Here is an 8,595-nt window from a genome sequence, read left to right as displayed (position 1 = left end):
CTACTCTGATCAAAATTCATCAAATTTCTCCAGATTTAACCTACAAAGCAAATAAATTCCAAAAATTAAACTAAGAAATGTGAAAATTGTAAAATTGACTAAATATATACTAATATCTAAAATAATAGCTATGAATAAGGGTAAATTATGTGCAAAAATTATACCTAAATGATGATATAAAATGCATGCATCAAATTCCCCCATACTCAAACTCTTGCTTGTCCTCAAGCAAAAATTTCATTGAAACTCATTTGGAAGGGAATAGAATCAGTCTTTGAAAACACAAAATTCACTAATCCAAACCACCAACTTACCTCTAGCCACCAACATTCCAAGTTCCCACCAGCAAAAGCACAAAGAATGAAGCAAGCACTCTCAACAATTACAGAATAGCTAAGAATTAACCAATCAACCCAAGCAACAAATACCAACCAGCTACAAGAGTCAATTGTGCCAAAACAAACATAAATGAAATAGATAGCCAATGTGTCTCAAATAGATGGTGAGTAATGTATGGAAGATTATATTGCCAAACCCATATGCAAGCATAAAAGATCTAACTCTACTAATGTAACAAGCATTTTTCAAAGAATCATTAGGTCTTTTTAAGGGTTGTAATGGGGTCTAATAGGGTAAAATTTTGGTTAACAAAGAAAGGGAATAAGGTAAACAAAATATGAGAATAATATTAATCATGAAACTCAAAGTGCATCTTTTTTTTTTTTTTTTTTTTTTTTTTAATATCAAGAGGAAAGAAATTCACAATGAATCTCAAGTCCTATCACAATGATTATACAAAGGGACTACTTTTATAATATATTTTTTTATTTTGTATGTGTCCCTATTTCACGTCACACCCAAAATTACCTTTGGGATATTTTTGTGACTATTTATTATTTTTTTTTATCAACTTTTCACAATTACTCTAGCACTTTTCAAGATGTTTCAATCCTCCAAGTTTTTTTTTTATGCACTTAATTGCTAAAATATTATTCTCATAATAGGTGGTAGTGTTTAGGTTTAATGGCTAGGTAAATGATTTGGGTTCCAAAGAAATTAGGGATTTAAGGTTCAAGGGGGTTTGCAAGGGTTAAAATGAAATTAAGGTAGGTTAAGGCTAAATGTGAGGTTTAAAATATGAAGAAATGCCTAAATCATATTCTTATCAAATGCAAGTTAAAAATTTCGCTTTGAAAGATCTAAGATGCTTGTTCTAGGAATGGTGAGACGACAATGACTATTTTCTTCCTTAAAGGCTTATCCAGACACTCAAAACTCAAAATAACTAATCATAATCTGCATACCTAGATGAATGTATTAATTTTCAGCTATTAAGTAAGAGAAAGAATAATGCTTAAGACTTTGTACCCAGCTGGAACTTTCATTCCACTAACCATCTAAAAGCAAGTTGGATTGCTTGAATAAGTGGCTTATGGAATCCAAAGACTGGTTTAAAAAATCCAAAAATTTTAAATGAACGAAATGCATGAGTGTAAATGTCAAGTCAATCTATATGCAACTAAGTATGCGTAACTAAGTATATGAAGCTATATGCAAGTGTATGTATGTGAATATGTACAAGTATGAAGTAATGTCACTATATGCAATTGAAAAAAAGAAAAAGTAATTTTTGCAAAAAATTTACCCTCTCCCCCATACTCAGAATGAACATTGTCCTCAATGTTAAAAGAGTGCAAGAAATGGGATAATTTGGCTATATGTGAATAGAGAATTATTACCCTGTTGCATAAGCGATAGCACAACTTGTGTTGACAGTGACACAAGCTGAGATGAGAATTGTTACCTCATTGAAGTGCAGCCAATTTAATTAGATAAAATTTGGACAGCTGCTGCACTCATTGCAAAAGAAACAGTGCAATGGAATCCATTAAATCAATTAAACTCGAAAAGTTGAAATAGGAAGTTAAGCTCAAAAAATGTAACCATCAAGTGTAAATTCGAAGTAGCACATAAAAGCAAGTGAGCAATGTACTAAAAACATAAAAGAAAAATGTATTTTATGAGGAACTAAAAAAAAAATGAATAAGTAAATGGTTCAAGTAAAACAACACAAGCAAAATAAGTTCAAAAATACTAAGTAATTAAGCAACGAAATTAAAGACATGAAAAGTTTTTTTTTTTTTTTTTTTATGCTCATTTGCTTGCAATGCATTGTATCCCATCTGCACAAGGAAATTAGAACAATGTTAAACTCTGAATAAGGAGTATAGAAAAGCTTAAAACAAATATATGAAAGAAATAAAGAATCAATGAAAAATTCGGAGTTATGCACAAAAATGCTAAGTTTAGGTCTTTAGCTTGACCATACTCACTCAAAATGTTATGGAGAATGAGAAAGATAGCAAGTTGCTATCTTCTCAATTGGCTCACCAACTGAATAGGGCCTCAACCTTTGCCCATTTACCTTGAAATTACCAGATTTTTCACCAAAAATTTCCACAGCACCATAAGGTAAAACTTTCACAATTTTAAATGGACCTGACCACCTTGATTTTAATTTTCCTGGAAAAAATTTCAACCTTGAATTGAATAAGAGAACCAAATCTCCTTCTTTAAAGTCCTTTTTCTTGATACGCTTATCGTGCCATTTTTTAGTTCTTTCTTTATAGATCCTAGCATTTTCATAAGCATCAAGTCTCAATTCATCTAATTCATCAAGTTGCAAAAGTCTTTTGTGTCCAGCAGCTTGTAAATCAAAATTGATTGCTCTAATGGCCCAATAAGCTTTGTGTTCTAACTCTACGGGCAAATGGCATGATTTCCCAAAAACTAACCTATAAGGTGTAGTTCCTATGGGGGTTTTAAATGCTGTTCTATATGCCCAAAGAGTGTCATCTAATTTAAGGGACCAATCTTTTACGGACTTATTGACGCTTTCTCCAAGATTTGCTTGATTTCTCTATTTGTGATTTCTACTTGGCCATTTGTTTGAGGGTGATATGGTGTGGCAATCCTATGCTTTACCCCATATTTTCTCATCAATTTTTCAAATTGGTGGTTGCAAAAATGGCTACCACCATCACTGATTATGGCACGTGGGGCACCAAACCTGGTCAAAACAAATTTTTTCAGAAATTTCACAACAACTTTTGCATCGTTGGTAGGTGTAGCAATAGCTTCTACCCATTTAGATACATAGTCCACCCCTACCAAGATATATTTATTCCCATAAGAAGATGGAAATGGCCCCATGAAATCAATTCCCCACACATCAAACAATTCAACTTCTAATATGGATTGTTGAGGCATCTCATCTCTCTTGGAAATGTTGCCTACCCTTTGGCACCTATCACACTTGCTTACAAAATTTCTCACATGTTTAAACATATTAGGCCAATAGAAACCTGATGTTAAGATCTTTTCAACAGTTTTTGAGACACTAAAATGACCACCATATTCAGAGGAATGACAATGGTAAATAACATCATGCATTTCTTCCTCTGGTATACATCTCCTAATTATTCCATCATTGCATCTCCTAAACAAAAGAGGTTCTTCCCAAGAATAAAATTTAACATCATGCAAGAATCTTTTCTTTTGCTGCCAAGACAAATCAGGTGGCAAGACACCACAAGACAAGAAATTCACAATATCAGCAAACCATGGAAGTGCAGAATTCAACATATACAACTGCTCATTCATGAAAAATTCATCAATTGGCACAATTTCATCATCTTTATTTTCAGTTTTTATCCTAGAAAGGTGATCAGCCACCACATTCTCAACACCCTTTTTATCTCTTATTTCCAAATCAAATTCTTGAAGTAACAATATCCATCTAATCAACCTAGATTTAGCTTTTTTCTTGCTCATTAAATACTTTATTGCTGCATGATCAGTGAAAACAATTACCTTTGAGTTGACCAAATAAGAACGGAATTTATTGAGTGCAAATACTACCGCAAGGAACTCCTTTTCAGTTGTGGCATAATTAACTTGAGCTTCATCAAGGGTTCGGCTTGCATAGTAAATGGCATAAGGTTTTCTATCTTTTATTTGGCCAAGGGCGGCTCCAAGAAACTCGCTTGCATCATACATGATTTCGAATGGCAAAGTCCAATCTGGGGGTTGCATGATAGGAGCTGTTGTTAATGCCGTCTTTAACCTACAAAAAGCAACCATACAATCTTGATTAAAATCAAATTTAACATCATGATTCAAAAGATTTGTTAAGGGTTTAGCAAGTTTAGAAAAATCCTGAATAAATCGCCGGTAAAACCCGGCATGTCCAAGGAAACTCCGCACTCCTTTGACAGTGGTTGGAGGGGGCATTTTTTCAATAATTTCTATTTTGGCTCTATCCACTTCAATTCCCCTATTTGAGATTAAATGCCCTAAAACGATCCCCTCTTGGACCATAAAGTGGCATTTCTCCCAATTCAACACCAAATCATTATCAGCACATCTCTGCAAGATTTTAGACAAATTAGTCAAGCATGAATCAAAATTAGTGCCATATACGAAAAAGTCATCCATGAAGACCTCCATAATTTCTTCAATAAAATCAGAAAAAATGGCCATCATGCACCTTTGAAATGTGCCAGGTGCATTACACAATCTGAATGGCATCCTTCGATAGGCAAAGGTGCCATAGGGACAGGTAAAGGTAGTTTTTTCTTGGTCATCAGGATGGATTGGAATTTGAAAGAAACCAGAATATCCATCTAAGTAACAAAAGAATGAATGCTTGGCTAATCTCTCTAACATTTGATCCATAAAAGGAAGGGGAAAATGGTCTTTTCTTGTGGCATTGTTCAACTTCCTATAGTCTATGCACATTCTCCAACTGTACTTGATTCTAGTGGGTATCAATTCATTATTCTCATTTTTAACAACTGTCACCCCACCTTTCTTTGGTACAACATGCACAGGACTAACCCACTCACTGTCAGAAATAGGGTAAATAATTCCAGCAGCTAGTAATTTTAGGATTTCCTTTTTCACAACATCCTTCATTGTAGGATTCAATCTTCTTTGGTGTTCAATGGAAGGTTTACTATTTGGCTCAAGGAAAATCCTATGCATACAAACTGTTGGGCTAATTCCCTTTATATCATCAATTGCATAACCCAAAACTCTCCTATATTCCCTCAAAACTCTCAACAATTTTTCATTCTCAATATCAGTCAAACATGCGTTAATTATAACAGGATATGTTTCATTGGGTCCAAGAAAAGCATACCTGAGGTTGGAAGGAAGAGGTTTAAGATCTACCTTTGGGGCATCCTCTACCTTTAATGATGGTGGTTTGATCTCCAAATTTTGCACTCCTTCAAGTTGAAAAATTGTGGCTTCAGGATGTGGTGGAGAGCTCTCCAAGTGTTGTGCAAAAGTAGCCATGTTATGATTATCATCATCAATGCTCCCACCATGGACTAAGCAATTTTCAAGTGGGTCTTGTGGATAGCTTTGTCTGAAATGCTCTTGAACAATCTCATCAATAATGTCTACCCGCAAACAAGACTCAACTTCTTCATGTTTCCTTTTCATGGCTGGATTGATGTTGAATATCATTTGATCATCTCCCACTCTAAGCGTCAATTGCTCACCCTTCACATCAATTAATGCACCAGCTGTTGCCAAGAAGGGTCTTCCCAATAAGATAGGAACTTTTGTGTCTTCTTCCATATCCAAAATGACAAAGTCTACCGGAATGTAGAATTTCCCAACCTTGATAGGCACATTTTCAAGAATGCCTTCCGGATACTTAATTGAACGGTCAGCCAATGAAAGATACATGTTTGTGGGCTTCAACTCTCCCATATTCAACTTCTCATATATTGAAAGAGGCATTAGGCTGACACTAGCTCCAAGGTCACATAAGGCATTTGCCACACAATTATCACCAATATGACAAGGAATGGAAAACACACCCGGATCTTTGAGTTTGGGAGGTAACTTTTTCTGGATTATAGCACTGCATTGCTCTCCAAAGTTGATGGTGTCATAATCTTCTAGCCTTCTCTTGTTGGAAAGAATCTCCTTCAAAAACTTGGCATAACTCGGCATTTGGGATAGTGCCTCAGTGAATGGCACATTGATATACAACTTCTTTAGCACTTCAAGGAATTTGCCAAATTGTTTGTCTAGTTTATGCTTGATGAATCTTTGAGGGTAGGGAAGGGTGGGCTTGTAAGGTTCAGGTGGGATGTATGGTTTCTCTCCCTCATCTTGCTCACTTTTGCTTTCTTCTTCTTTTTCATTTTTCTTGCTCTCAACTAAATTTTCTTCTTTTGTGCTCTCTTTTTCTTCTCTCTTGTTTTCACTCTCTTGACCAACTTTTTTACCACTTCTCAAGGTTACAGCCTTACATTGTTCATGAGGGTTTTGTGGTTGGCTAGGTAGTTTCCCATAGGAATTGCTTCCTGATGAGCTTGCTTGTTGCGCCAATTGAGTCTCCAACATGCGGTTGTGGACTTGTAATTGATCCATGGTCTGTCTCATGTGTTGCATTTCTTCCTCCAATTTGCTATTCATCTTGCTTTGTTCAGCAAAAAATTTCTCCATCATGTTCTCCAAAGATGGCTTCGGTTCATGGGATGGAAAGGATTGTTGTGCTCTTGCTTGATATCCCGGTGGTGGCTGCCTTGTGGGCTGAAATTGAGGCTGAAATTGAGGCCTATTTTGCTGCATAAACTGCTGGTTATGAGCATAATTTGAGCTTTGGCCTTGTTGAGCAAAAGTTGCTTGTGGTCTCCATGTTGAGTTGTTCACATTAGAGTAAGCATTTCCCATAGGTTTTTGTTGATAACCTCCTGCATAAGCAGCTTGTTCTTGCAAATAATCATCTCCATAAGAAGAGTAATCAACTCCACAACTTTGAGTTCCATCTGTGAAGGCAACTTGTTGCATAGTTGTAGGAGTTGAGGTTGTTGCCTTTGTGCAAAAATCACTAAGAAGCTGAGTCAACTGGTCAAATCTTGCATTCATGTAGCTAACTGAGTTTAGTTCATAGATCCCAGCTTTCTTTGGCTCAAGTGCTCTAGGATTTCCCCATAAATGGGTATTATGAGCAATCTTCTCTAATAGATCATAGCATTCTTCACTTGTCATTCTCATGAAATCTCCTCCTGCTTGTGAATCAATTGTGTTTCTTATGGCTGGAGTAACTCTGGTGTAGAAATTTTGAACAATCATCCATTTGGGTATTTCATGATGAGGACATTGCCTTTCAAGCTCCTTAAATCTCATCCAAGATTCATACAAAGTTTCATCATCCCTTGGTTTAAAAGCTACCATCAAATTCCTCAAATGAGTAGTCTTCCCAGGTGGGAAAAATTGAGATAGAAAAGCTTGAGATAGCTGCTCCCAAGTAGCTATAATAGCTTGTGGAAGTGAATCATACCACTCCAATGCTGAATCCCGAAGAGAGAATGGAAATAAGGTGAGTCGAATAACTTCATCAGAAACTCCAGGTTGTCTTTGTGTACCACATATCATCAAAAATTTCTTCAAATGAGAATGAGGATTTTCAAGTGGGCTACCTCCAAATTGTGAATTCTGAACCATTTGAATAAGACCAGTTTTTAATTCAAATTGATTAGCTCCAATAATAGGTCTGTTATCTCTCACATCAGTACATCTAGGAAAAGCATAATCTAACATGGATCTTCTTTGAGGATCATTTTGATTAACAACAGCATTTTGCCCGTTTTGCTCGTTTCCTCCATTATCTCCTCCAATAGCTCTATTTTGATTCTCCATATTTTCTATTGTCTCCTCTTGCTCAAATATTTATTGTTCTTCTTTTTCTGCTTCTTTTCTTCTTTTGTATTCCTTTTTGTTGGCTCGACAGAATTTTTCAATTTCAGGATTGAACAACAATTCAGTGTCACTTGTGCTTTTCGATCGTCTCATAAACAAGAAAAATACCTGAAAAACACAAGGAACAATAGTGAAAATAAAAGAAAATAAAAATTCTAATTAGCTTAAAACAATTAAAATCCAATTTAAAAACAAACAATTCCCCGGCAACGGCGCCAAAAACTTGGTAACTGTGTTGTCCGCAAGTGCACGGGTCACAGTAGTATAGTTTTAAAAATTGATATCGATCCCACAGGGAATTGTGCTTAAATTGGAAATAAAAGTATAAGCTAATTAGAATGACAAAAATTAAAAGATATTAAAAATAAAATCTAAAAATTAAAATTAAGACAAAAATTAAAGATGTAAAATGAAATTTGGAATTAAAATTGGTATTTAAGGAATTAATGCTAAATCAAACAATTAACTAAAATTAATTAAACTAGATTACCAAAAATTAATTTGAAATTTCTATTTATGAAATTAAGAAGAATTAAATCTAAAAAAAAATAAAGTAATTCTAGATATTAGATTTAAATTGAAATTGCTATTTATGAGATTTGGAGGATTTAAATCTAAATTCAATGAAAATTAAATTGATTCTAGAGATTGGATTTTTTCAATATTGTTTGCATGTGATTTTTCCCTAATTTAGCCAAACACATGAGAATTGCAATTTTGAGGGAAATCAATTCTTAAATTTTTGAAACCTTTTTCAAGCATCTCAAAATTGGTTTTCATTAAATCAAACCCTGTTTTCACGGTATTTCA

At 34.7% G+C, this 8,595-nt stretch overlaps 1 non-coding gene across 1 annotated transcript; it reads left to right on the top strand.

Moving 5' to 3' along the window:
• The first annotated feature begins 7,168 nt into the window (after positions 1 to 7,168).
• Positions 7,169 to 7,275, top strand: LOC131178113 (small nucleolar RNA R71). The gene has a single exon (XR_009147246.1). It is a non-coding gene; the product is annotated as a small nucleolar RNA R71 (small nucleolar RNA).
• The last annotated feature ends 1,320 nt before the right edge of the window (positions 7,276 to 8,595 follow it).

Source organism: Hevea brasiliensis, chromosome 2, assembly GCF_030052815.1.
Source record: "Hevea brasiliensis isolate MT/VB/25A 57/8 chromosome 2, ASM3005281v1, whole genome shotgun sequence".
Taxonomy (NCBI): Eukaryota; Viridiplantae; Streptophyta; class Magnoliopsida; order Malpighiales; family Euphorbiaceae; genus Hevea; species Hevea brasiliensis.
The sequence above is the reverse complement of the archived record's forward strand: the minus strand, read 5'-3'. Positions and strand labels throughout refer to the sequence as shown.